Raw genomic sequence first — 13,630 nt, 5'->3', positions numbered from 1 at the left:
CACGGCCAGACTTCCACCATTCCTTACTCTGTAACTGTTGGCAATGATGCCATCATTCTGTAGTACCATGGTACCCATGTCCTATTTTATATATTACTGGGCATAACATAAATATTGCCACCTCGGGTAAAACAATCCATTGGTGTGATTGACAGAAGTAAGATAACACAGTCTATCTTGTTCCTATAGTACTCTTGTATCTGGGGAAGACTGTGTAAAGACTGTAGTTTCTTAATGTGACTTCATTTTGGATATGAATCAACATGGGGAAGGACAGCTTTAAACCAAGGCTAACAGAAGGAGCTGAGGAACACATTGTGATGTTGAGGTGTCAGTCTTGGACTGGGATGGATAAGATCAAAGGTCAGGTGACACCAGGTTACAGTCTGAAAGATTTATTAAAATCGCAAGCTTTCGGAGTGTTACCCCTTTGTCAGGTGAAGAGATGAGAGCACCCAGGCACAGCCTTTATTATCAGAGAGGTCAAAAAATCACACAAGTGGTGTGAATGGAATATTGACAAGCTGCATAACAAGTGAGGGGATGACTTATAATCTGATTAATTGAGGCAGAGAGATAATTACAAAACAATTAAAAATAAGGTGATGCTGGAAACAAACCAAATGGCTGGAATAACATGATAGGTTTAAGGGTCACAAAGTAACAAGCAACCCAAAATTGTAGAAACTAATTAAGGTAGAGAGATGATAACAAGTTATCAAGGTGATGGTGTCAAAACAGGAGAGTGAGAAAGATTTTACAGATACAGGGTACTGTGGTGGGATTACACACAGCACAACGTCACGGTTGTGGCTGTCTACATGAGTACAGGATTTGACTATCAGTTACTGCTTGGCGATTCTGCTTTATGTATCTCCAAGGCCACCTTGGAGAACACTTACCCAAAGATCGAAGGCTGAATATCCCTGAGTGCTGAAGTGTTCCCCAACTGGGATAGAACACCCCTGTCAGGCAATTGCTGTGTGGTGTTCATTCAGTCGCCTCTGCTCGGCCTCACCAATGTACCACGTCTCAGGGCATCCTTGCCTGCAGCGTATTAGACAGACAACATTGGCTGAGTCACGTGAGTCTAGATTAGAGTGGTACTGGAAAAGCGCAGCAGGTCAGGCAGCATCCGAGGTGCTGGAAAATTGACGTTTTAGGCAAAAGCCCTTCACCAGGAATCGTGATGAAGGGATTCTGGCTGAAACATCGATTTTCCTGCTCCTCGGATGCTGCCTGACCTGCTGTGCTTTTCCAGCACCACTCTAATCTAAACTCTGATCTCCAGCATCTGCAGTCCTCACTTTCGCCCTGAGTCACGTAAGTATCTGCTGAGTACGTGGTGGATGGTGTTCCCATGTGAGACAATAGTAACCATGCCCATGGTCTGAGATGTCGTGCAGAGGTTTCCATGGCAGGGTTGTGTGGTGTTGTGGTCGATATTGTCCTGAAGGCTGGGTCGTTTGCGGCGAACGATGGTCTAAGATTTGGTGGTTGTTTGAAGGCAAGAAGTGGAGGCATAGGGATGGTTTTGGCAAGATGTTCATTGTCATCGATGACATATTGAAGGTTGTGAAGAACATGGCGTAGTTTCTTCACTTGGAGGAAGTACTGGACAACGAAAGGTACTCTAGTGGTCAGACTCTGTGTTCTGTCTTCTGAGGAGATCGTTGCAGTTCCTCACTGTGGCACATTGGAACTGGCAATTGATGAGTTCAGCATCATATCCTGTCCTGCTGAGGGTATCTTTTAGCATCTTTAGGTGTCCATCATGTTCTTCTTCATCTGAGCAGATCCTGTGTCTGAAAATGTGTTGCTGGAAAAGCGCAGCAGGTCAGGCAGCATCCAAGGAGCAGGAGAGTCGACGTTTCGGGCATGAGCCAGATCCTGTGTCTGTCAGGGAAAGCCTTTTTCACCTGTTTCAGGGGGGAAGCTAAAGGCGGCTGTGGTTACAGTCTTGTGGGAAGCTAGCTTAGACATCATGGCACCATGAGGGTATTTGTTTGGAGTGAGATCTACCCAGAGACAGATTGCTGATTGGTTTGTGCAACTGGGACGAGTTGTGTCTGCTGGAAGTCATCAACATGACAGCCACTCTGATTGGCTCCTGGGCAGGTGAACAGCTGGTGCGTTTAGAATACAGGGAGAAAGCTCCAGACAGCAGGAAAGGCAAGGTATCTCTCTCTCTCTCTCTCTTTGTCTCTCTGTACCTCTGAATCTCTGACTCTTTCCATCTTTATCTCTGTTTCTGTCCCCCCCCATGCAACAAAATAACTGAAGTTCCCCATAGAACATAGAACAGTACAGTCGATCTTGTGCTGACCTTTTATTCCACTCTAAGATCAAACTATTCTACACACCCTTCAAACCAGTTGCTGTAAGCTGTTAGTTCTAAATAGCAAAGGACAAAGAGAGTGATAATGATGGTAAATGGGCGAGAGAGATGGAGATGAAGTTGTCATTGTGCAGTCGTATTTGCAAGTATCTGTTTTACAAGATAAATGTTGATATTGATTTCATTGGTTGAAGAAATTGCAATCAGCTGATGAAATGTGTGACTGGATGACAGAGTTAGTGCTGGGTCAAGGAGACAGTCTACTTTAAAGACCCTGAGGTGGGAATATCGCCGTAGAAATTCCAGTCAGGGATCTTGACAACAGCGTGGAGAATCTGAGGGAAACTCAAGTGGACACTGAATTAAAGCTGCAATCGTGTCCCGCTGTTGTCTTCTTATTTGCTTTTCTGCAGATACCTTGTTTAATCATTTACTTGAATTTAGTGGCTTATTGAATATCTGACAGCTGTGTTGCCAGTAGCTGTTCTATTGAAGGGACGAGAACATCAGAGTGGCAGTATAATGACTGAGGGTTCAAATAGATAACTCTCACAAGAAAACTAATTTGTGGGAGCTGGAGGGAGCTGGTGTTTGTAATGATGTTGCAGTGTTAACATCACAGTCACAATCAATTCCTGAGAACCGCAGATCTGCTAAGACCCCGGGCGAGATATACCCCGGGGTGGCCACTGGATATATCTATAAAGGTATGATGGTTTTTGATAGGGTTGGATAACACAAAAAGTTAGAAAATAATGATCTTTTCAGCAGGTTTATTGTGAAAGTTTACACAAATTCTACCTATATCCACACTGGACCCATCTTTCAGAGGGAACTTTAAACTGAGGCTTGCTAGCATCTCTAACGGACGTTAAAGATCCCATGGCATGGTTGGAAGATGAACAGAATCCTTCTCTTTGGTTCCTGAACACCACTGAAGGCAAATCAGAAACAGAAATTGCTGGAAAAGCTCAGTGTCTGGCAGCATCTGTGGAGAGAAATCAAAGTTAACTTTTCAGAACCTGGTTAACAATGATTTCTCTCCACAGATGCTGCCAGACCTGCTGAGCTTTTCCAGCAATTTCTGCTATTGTTTCTCATTGACAGCATCCGCAGGTCTTGCGGTTTTGGTAACCGATGTCTTGGGAGCCTTCCGCTTACAAATTGATTATTGTGTTTGCAGGAAGAGACGGTGCTGCAGTGTCACCCACCATCAGCCTGTGGTTGGACCGACTCCCTGCTGGCAGACCCTCTGAGCCAAGTCAGTGACACAGTGACGGGGGAAACCATACGTCAGTCTTAACAAGAGGAGGCTCTGAACTGAAAGACAATGCAGTCTGTGCCTGACAACAATCAGCTGTGAGTTGCATTAATAAGATAGAAATCATTAGTCAAACTGCTGTGGAATCAGAACGCAAACATCTTCCCCCAGCATGGTGTTGTTAAATGTGAGTTCATGTTCCAGCCTACAATTGTTTCACAAACTTCCAATGTTCTTCCTTTCCCCAGTCTTAAACCCATCAAGAGTAGACCATTCGGCCCCTCGAGCCTCCTTCACCACTCAGTAGGGTCAGGGCTGATCCTACATTCCTCATGTCCAAACTCCTGCCCTTTCCCTTGATTCCCCGACTGATCAGGAATCTATCTCTGTCTCAGCCTTAAATCTACACAAGGACTCTGCCCCCACAGCTCTCTGTGGGAAGGAGTTCTAGAGATTCTCAACCCTCTGAGAGAAGACATTCCAACGTATTTCAGTCTGTACTTGGTGTCCCTTTATTTCTGAGACTGCACCCCCCAGGAGGGGAAACACCCTTTCCACATTGACCCTGTCAAACCCCTTAAGAATTCAATATGTCCTTATGACATTATTACACAAGGTGGACCTTAATGCAGTGTTCAAAACTAATCCTCTCAGAGACAGCAGCGATACAACATAGATTATGATGAGAGCTATGTTTGCTAAACACTTCACCAAATGTGAAGCACATTATTGCTCCTCTGTTTGTCCTGGTGAATTTGACCGGGGTAATGCTGAGGTCATGAATCACACAATAACCAGTTCAGATCCTTTCCTCCTTCCCTTTTGCCTCACACAGTCCTAACTAACCTGCAGCCTGCACCATGGAGGCTCAGTAAACAGGTGCAGGCTGGAATAACACCTCACGTTTCCCAACTCCTGGAATATGGCCACATTTCTCCAAATGCTTCACAGGAGACGAACCCGGCAAAAACTGAGGCGTAAGACAACAGGCCGAGGAAGTAGGTGTTAAGGAAAATCTTATGAGAGAGAGGTGGAGATGTGGCCAAGATGGGGTTTGGGGGAAGGGGTAGTTAGAGAGGGAATTCACAAACAGAACCCATGGCACCTGAAGACAGGGATCCTCTTTGGGATGCTCCAGAGGTTGGAATTGGAGGCACACAGAGATCAGGGAGTGTCAGGGAGATAGAGAGAGGCAAGGCCATGGAGGGATCTGAAAATAAATTTCTGAACCAGCAATGGTTTGAACAATAAGGGTGTGTGTCAGTGCTGCTGAACACGGTCTGCAGCACAAATTAATAACAGCAATTCCATGACAAATCATTAAAATAATTCATTTGAATCTGTAATTGTGTTAATGTTTAATTTCACTCCTCAATAAGGTGGTCTTTGAGATAGCAGTCAGTGGGTGAACTGTTCAAGTGTTTCAACAGGAAATGTCAACTGAAGTAACTTCTGTGAGGGACCATCACATTCAGGGGAGCTGATTATGATCGTACTCGTTATCAACTCATTGGAACTGCAGCATCATTCCCTGGAACATTGTACCGGCTGTTTTGACAAACAGAGAACATTCTATGTGAAATTAGCAAAAGAAGCACAGACATATTGAGGGAATACCTGTTTACCCAGTCAGTGAGTTACTGTGATACTTGTTTACCCGGTCAGTGAGTTACTGTGATACTTGTTTACCCAGTCAGTGAGTTATTATGACGCGTGTTTACCCAGTGAGTTATCGTGATACCTGTTTAAACAGTCAGTGAGTTACAGTGATACCTGTTTACTCAGACAGTTATTCTGATACTGTTTACCCAGTCAGTGAGTTACTGTGATACCTGTTTACCCAGTGAGTTACTGTGATGCCTATTTAAACAGTCAGTGAGTTACTGTTATAACTGTTTACCCAGTGATTTACTGTGATACCTGTTTACCCAGTCAGCAAGTTACTGCAATAACTATTTACCCAGTCAGCAAGTTACTGTGATACCTGTTTACCCAGTGAGTTACTGTGAAAAACTGTTTACCTAGTCAGTGTGTTACTGTGATACCTGTTTACCCACGGAGTTACTGTGATACCTGTTTAACCAGTGAGTTACTGTGATACTTGTTTACCCAGTCAGTGAGTTACTGTGATACCTGTTTATCGAAAGAATCTGTCAACAGTGATTTGAGTAAATTCTTAAAAGATATGAAATGGTGGCCCCTCTGTAGTGACCAGTTTGGCCTGAGAGGGGTGATTGGATCATTCCTTTCAAGGTCCAGCATAAGCTTCATGGACTGAAAGTCTTCCACTGTGTTTTACTGTTCTTTGGGTTGATGGCAAGGAAGATAATTTGCCTTCCAGATGCTGGTCCTGCCTCTGAGGGAGAATGCTGTTTGTTTAAGTCCCACCCTGGGCCCTCTCGTAATGCAGATTGACGTCAACGTGTGGGAATGGTTGGAAGGTGCTATCTCTCAGCTGATGCTTTTAAAAGTGAGTGTGTGTCTGATCTCCCAAGTGGATGTGAAAAATCCCAGTGTACAAATCTAGGGAAGAATAGGGCAGCTTTCTCCAGTGGTTTGCTTAATAATTATACCTCAACTAACATCAGGCAATATGTTAGTTGTTATGAAACAGTTACTGATGGGACCAACTTGTGTGCAGATTGGCAGCTGTGTATTGAATTCCATTCGAGTTTCCTGAGAGGAATGGTCTCAGTTTAATCCATTTTGTTTTAATGCATCAAATTCAAGCGCAATGTGTTTGGTTTGACCATCAGCATCAGGAGGACAAAGGTCATGGGTCAGGAGGTTGCTAAGCCACCATCCAGCAGCATCGACACCATGAAGACAGAGGCTATTGAAGCTTCCCATATTCAGGCACCCCCATGGCCAACAGTCTGCCAATCAACGCTGAAACCCCCACCTGGATTGGAAAAGGCCAGGGGTGGGGGTGGGGGGGCGGGGGAGGGGTTCAAACTGGGGAAGGGAGTGTGGAACAACAACTACCTGACTGATTACACCTAAACATCAGCTCAGCATATCCCTCTTCAGGGGAGAGCTGGATAAAGCTGGATATCTCAGCAGAAGATAAAGCTGAGCCCGTTCCACCTTCACTGTCTCAGATACATCTGGTCAGCCACTCAGACCCGCATGTTCCATCAGCACTCGGACATTGTAGACCCAGCCAGCTGTCCACTGCCTTGGCCACCTTTAGCAGAGAGCTGGTAGCCATAAACCTTAAGGCCTTCCATTGGGTGAACCGGCCCCTGGATCAACATCTCCTGGGTATCCATACCCCCTGCTGCAAGGACACCTGACAGTGATCGAGTCATAGGGTCAACCATCATGGAAACAGACCAATCAGTCTCACCAGTCCATACCAAACACAATCCCAAACTGAACTAGCCCCACCTGCCTGCTCCTAACCCATATCCCTCCAAACCTTTCCTGTCCGTGTACTTATCCAAATGGCTTTTAATTGTTGTAACTGTCCCCATATCCACCCCTTCCTCAGAAATTTCATTCCACACACAAACCACTCTCTGTGTAAAACATTTGCTCCTCATGTCTTGTTTAAATCTCTCTCCTCTTACCTGAAAGTATGCCCCCGGTCTTGAAATGCCCCATCCTACGGAAAAAACACCTCCCATTAACCCTTTCTATACTACTCATGATTTTATAATGTGAGGTGCTGGTGTTCGACAAAGTCAGAAGTCACATGACACCAGATTACCGTCCAACAGGTTTATTTGAAACCACAGTGTTGGAGCTCCCACTCCTTGCTCAGGCAACTAGGGAGAGAAAATACATCGACACAGAACTTATAGTAAAAGATCAAAGGGTGATACAACCTATCCCATACAACTGTGATGGCTGTTTAATCTTTAAACAGTTAGACTGGAGATCCAGGTTTTGATTGATTCTTATGTAAATCGCGGAATTTATTTCAAGTCACTGCTCCAGGATGACCTATCAGTGTAAAGGAGACATCTCAGCTCAGACAGTGCATTTGGGGAGTGCAACTTTATTATGACTGTGTCTCAGTCTGAAGTCAGATTGGTTTTATTTCCCAAGTAGGAATTCATAAAGTGCAACATGGACCGACTTTATACAGATTGTGAACTTTTTGAACAAAATTGAATGTATGTGTAAACACAAATCTGTAAATGCAAATTCACCTCCATAGATGTGTGTGTGTGTGTGTGTGTGTGTGTGTGTGTGTGTGTGTGTGTGTGTGAGAGAGATTTTATAAACCTCTATAAAGTCATGTCCCAACCTGCTACCCTCCAGTGAAAAAAGTCTGAGCCTATCCAGCCTTCCTTTATAACTTAAAGCTTTCATACCCGGCACCATCCTGGTAAATCTCCTCTGAACCCTCTCCAGCTTCACAAAATCCTTCCTGTATAACATTGACAACTAGGGGACAGTCAACGAAGACTGTAATCTGTGGGGACTGTAATCTGTGGGGACTGTAATTTCTGGGGAGTATAATCTCTGGGGGCTGTAATTTCTGGGGGCTGTAATCTCTGGGGACTCTAATTTCTGGGGGCTGTAATCTCTGGGGGCTGTAATCTTGGAGACTGTAATCTTTGGGTCTGTAATCTCTGGGGAGTGTAATCTGTGGGGACTGTAATTTCTGGGGGCTGTAATCTCTGGAGACTGTAATCTCTGGAGACTGTAATCTCTGGGGGCTGTAATCTCTGGTGAAAATGTGTTGCTGGTTAAAGCACAGCAGGTTAGGCAGCATCCAAGGAACAGGAAATTCGACGTTTCAGGCATAAGCCCTTCATCAGGAACGTTATGCCCGAAACGTCGAATTTCCTGTTCCTTGGATGCTGCCTAACCTGCTGTGCTTTAACCAGCAACACATTTTCAGCTCTGATCTCCAGCATCTGCAGACCTCATTTTTTACCCGCTGTAATCTCTGGGGCCTGTACTCTCTGGAGACTGTACTCTCTGGGGACTGTAATCTCTTGTGGCTGTAATCTCTGGGGACCATAATCTCTGGAGAATGTAATCTGTGGGGAATGTAATCTCTGGGGACTGTAATCTGTGGGGACTTAATTTCCAATGACTGTAATCTCTGGGGAGTATAATCTCCGATGGCTATAATCTCTGGGGGCTGTAATCTATGGGACTGTAATCTGTGGGGGCTGTAATCTCTGGGGACTGTAATCTATGGGAACTGTAATTTCTGGGGGCTGTAATCGCTGAGGATTGTAATCGCTGTGAGCTGTAATCTCTGTGATCTGTAATCTCTGGGGAGTATAATCTCCGATGGCTGTACTCTCTGGGGGTTGTAATCTCTGGGGGCTGTAATCTTGGAGACTGTAATCTTTGGGTCTGTAATCTCTGGGGACTAATCTCTGGGAGATGTAATCTCTGGAGACTGTACTCTCTGGGGACTGTAATCTGGTGGCTGTAATCTCTGGGGACCATAATCTCTGGGGGCTGTAGTCTGTGGGGACTGTAATTTCTGGGGACTGTAATTTCTGGGGACTGTAATTTCTGGGGACTGTATTTTCTGGGGACTGTAATCTGTGGGGAATGTAATCTCTGGGGACTGTAATCTGTGGGGACTTAATTTCCAATGACTGTAATCTCTGGGGAGTATAATCTCCAATGGCTATAATCTCTGGGGGCTGTAATTTCTGGGGGCTGTAATCTATGGGACTGTAATCTGTGGGGGCTGATATCTCTGGGGACTGTAATCTATGGGGACTGTAATCTATGGGAACTGTAATTTCTGGGGGCTGTAATCTCTGAGGATTGTAATCGCTGTGAGCTGTAATCTCTGTGAGCTGTAATCTATGGGGAGTATAATCTCCGATGGCTGTACTCTCTGGGGGCTGTAATCTCTGGGGGCTGTAATCTATGGGACTGTAATCTATGGGGACTGTAATCTGTGGGGGCTGTAATCTCTGGATGCTGTAATCTCTGGGGGCTGTAATCTATGGGGACTGTAATCTGTGGGGGCTGTAATCCGTGGAGGCTGTAATCTCTGTGAACTGTAATCTCTGTGAACTTTAATCTATGGGGGCTGTAATCTCTGGCGGCTGTAATCTCTGGGGATTGTAATCGCTGTGAGCTGTAATCTCTGGGGCGGTAATCTCTGTGAACTGTAATCTCTGGGGGCTGTAATCTCTTATGTCTGTCGTTTGAAAGTGTTAACCATTTCTCGGTGAGTTTCAGTGTAATCACTGAGCCAGCAGTACAGGGTTCAAATCTCATTCTAGGCCTTTGTGTGGGAGGGTTTTATGAACTCTCTGGTGCCATACAGAGGGAATGCTGCCCTGTCAGAGGGTCACATGACACATTAATCTGACACCTCAACTGCCCTTTTGGCTAAAAGGTCTGATCAAACTATTTTTAAGAAGTTCAAGGGAGTTATCTCCAGTGTATGTGACAACATTTCAAAACATCTGCAATTGGTGTCAATTGCTTTAAACCATTCCTGAAGTCATGAAAGGTGGTTTATACATGCAAATTTATTCTTTTGTTTTTTAAGAGGAGGCAAGAAATATGCCAAGGTAATGATTTGTTGGTTTATTTTATTCAGAGGGTATGGAGCCTCTGGCAAGCAAGCTTTACTGGAACCTGACCAGCGATGATGACCAGCAGGGGAGGGTGACCCAGCTATATGAAAACAATCCTCACAACTGAACTAACTGAGTTATTTTCAGATTATGCATTGGTTTAGTAGGATAGACAGTAGGAGAGTGTGGGCCGAAGGGCCTGTGCCTATGCTGCAATGTTCTTTGAAGATGCTTTCAATATAGGCCACAAGAATATGATTACCTCTCATAAATCTGACAAAGAGTTCAAAAGAAACTTTAGTTACTTACGAGAGGGATGAGAATGTGAGAGTTGCTGCAGTTGAGAAGAATTGTACATAGACATTTAAATAGAAGCTGGTTAACACGGGAGGGAGAACAGACTAGCAGGGATGTTAATAGAGTGAGAGGGTAAAGGTTGCCGTGATGTGGCTGGGTCTGTTGCTGGGCAGTGCATGTTACATAATTCTTGGCAACACTTGTTCTTTATAGTTGTGGTATGAGGTGCTTTCTGCCTGGGTTATAAAAATGCAAGACTCCTTCTTGTGCTGCCTTTCATTGGGATTCTCCTGTCTCTACCTGCAGAGTCGATTTCCAATCGTAAATAGTCACACTGTTCATCTCTAGCAATACCACTACTGAGCCAGAACCTGATTGTAGACTCATTTCTATGACAAGGTCGGCCTGAGACACCACGCGGTCTGATCCTGCTCCTGTTTTCTGATGTTCTTTGCTTTTATTTTGAGAGTCTGTATTCTCCCCGGTCCAGCTCATAAATGTCTTCCCTGTTCTAATTGTGGGACATAATCTGTGAGGCACAACAATAAAATGAAAAGATCATAAGATGTAGATGTAGGCCATTCAGCCCATTGAGTCTGTTCTGTCATTCAATGAGATCATAGCTGTTAATCTTCAGTTTCATTTTCCTGCCTTTTCCCCATAACCCTTGATTCCCTCACTCATTAAAAATCAGTCTGTCTCAGCCTTGGATATACTTATTAGCCCATCCTCACCAGCCCTCTGCGGTAAAGAATTCCAAAGATTCACTCCTGTCTGTGTCTTAAATGAGTGAGCCCTTACTCTGAGATTACTCTGAGATTACTCTGAGATTATGTTAGGGGGTAGTGAGGACTGCAGATGCTGCAGATCAGAGTCGAGAGTGTGGTGCTGGAAAAGCACAGCAGGTCAGGCAGCATCCAAGGAGCAGGAGAGACGACATATCAAGTATAAGCCTGATGAGTTTATGCTCAAAACATCGATTCTCCTGCTCCTCGGATGCTGCCTGACCTGCTGTGCGTTTCTGAGATGATGCTGTTTGGTCCTGACTGTATTATGTGTATCTAAATGCTCTGCTAAAACTTAATTTATAACAGACTCTGACCTGTTCCCAATGACAGATGTTTAAGCAAACTGACTGAATGATACCTGTTTATCGGTCTCCTTTATGAAAATGAGTGTGCCATCAGCAATTTTCCAAACTTCTGAGAGATTACCAGAATCTAATGATTCCTGAAAGATTACTACCAGTGTGTCCACAGTCTCTGTGACTACTTCCTTTCATTAACTAGGATATCACACACCAGGGCCAGGGGATTGATTAGCCTTTGGCCCCATTAGTTTCCTTAATATTTTTCTCTTTCTAATGCTAGTTATTGTTCTTTCAATATCGAATAATTTTGGGACACACATTGTGCCTTCCACTAAAGACTGATACAAAGTATTTATTGAACTCCTCTGCCATTTCCTCATTCCCCATTATGACCTCCCCAGCCTCATTCTCTAAAGGGGCTTAAATTCACTTTGGCTTCTCTCTTCCTTTTTGGAGATTTAAACAAGTTACACAGTTGTTCCTGACCCATGTTTCTCCCTCTCAAACTGAATGCAAAATTCTACCATGTTATCTTTTTACTCTGAAATCATTTGTTAAACCTGCCTCATTACACATTACCAGATCCAAATTGGCTCAATCCTTGTTTGGATCCAAAACATATTGTTCCAGGGAACTATCCCGCATACAGTCTGAATTTTCCTTCATGACTAACTTTGTCAATTTTATTTTCCCCAATCTATGTGAAGATTAAAATCACCCATGTTGATTGTACAGCCCTTTTTACAAGCCCTCATCATCTCCTGGTTTATCCTCTCTCCTACAGTAAAGCTGCCATTCGTAGGCCGAGAGATCTTTCTCATTAATATCTTCTTCCCTTTGTTACCTCCTCCACCTGTTTGGATTCTACATCTTGTGATTCAAAATCATTTTTTGCTACATACTTATTCCATCCTGTACCAACATTGCTACCCCACCACCCGTCCCTTCCTACCTGCCTGCTCTTTCGAGAAGCCACATGCACCTGAGGATTTCATTAGATTAGATTACTTACAGTGTGGAAATAGCCCCTTCGACCCAACAAGTCTACACCGACCCGCACCCACCCAGACCCATTCCCCTACATTTACCCCTGCATCTAACACTACGGGCAATTTAGCGTGGCCAATTCACCTAACCTGCACATCTTTGGACTGTGGGAGGAAACCGGAGCACCCGGAGGAAACCCACGCAGACACAGGGAGAATGTGCAAACTCCACACAGTCAGTTGCCTGAGGCGGGAATTGAACTGGGTCTCAGGCGCTGTGAGACAGCAGTGCTAACCACTGTGCCACTGTGCCGCCCACAATTCCCAGCTTTGATCTCCTTGTTACTGGGTTTCTGTAGTAGCTGTATGATCATACCCATTTCCCTGTGTTTGTGCTGTTCATTCATTTATTTTGTTCTGATGACTCCACTCATTTACATAGAGTGCCTTTTGACCATTTGCTGCTGTATTTTTGTTTTTCTTGTACAGTCTGTCCCTTCCAGTACCACTCTGATTATCATTAAGTAACTAGCTGTCCTGCAAGACTGCCATAGCCTTTTACCCACCATCCCCTGTGCAGCACACTATCCCCTCACCCTGTTTTCAGTTTTTCACCACCCGGCAGCTATGGAGAAGGATGTACGATACACAGATATACACAGTTAAAGGTCAGTGCCTGATGTAGTTGAAAGGAGAATACAAGATGGGGGAGAATCTAATTGTGTTTAGGTAATGTCAAGTTCCATTTTTAAAGTCTAGTTTTTTTAGTTTGGAAATCCCACAACACCAGGTTATAGTCTAACAGGTTTATTTGGAAGCACTAGCTTTCAGATTTTTTTTAGTGTCCTGGATCAACATTTATCTCTCAACTAACATCACCAAAGATGTGCAGATGAGGTGGATTGGCCATGCTAAATTGCCCTGTAGTATTGAGGGAGGTGCAGGCTAGGTGGGTGAGTCATAGGTTACAAGGACAGAGTAGGATTCTCTTTGGAGGGTCCGTGCAGGATCAATGGACCAAATGGCTTCTTTCCACACTGTAGGGAAGCCATGATTCACCAGTATAACTAACATAATTAATTCAAGATTATTTAGGTCATTTTTCCCATTGCTGTTCTGAGGGTGGATGGGCTTGCTGTGCTG

This window comes from Hemiscyllium ocellatum, chromosome 19 (assembly GCF_020745735.1).
Source record: "Hemiscyllium ocellatum isolate sHemOce1 chromosome 19, sHemOce1.pat.X.cur, whole genome shotgun sequence".
NCBI lineage: Eukaryota > Metazoa > Chordata > Chondrichthyes > Orectolobiformes > Hemiscylliidae > Hemiscyllium > Hemiscyllium ocellatum.
This window is presented reverse-complemented; position numbering follows the sequence as displayed.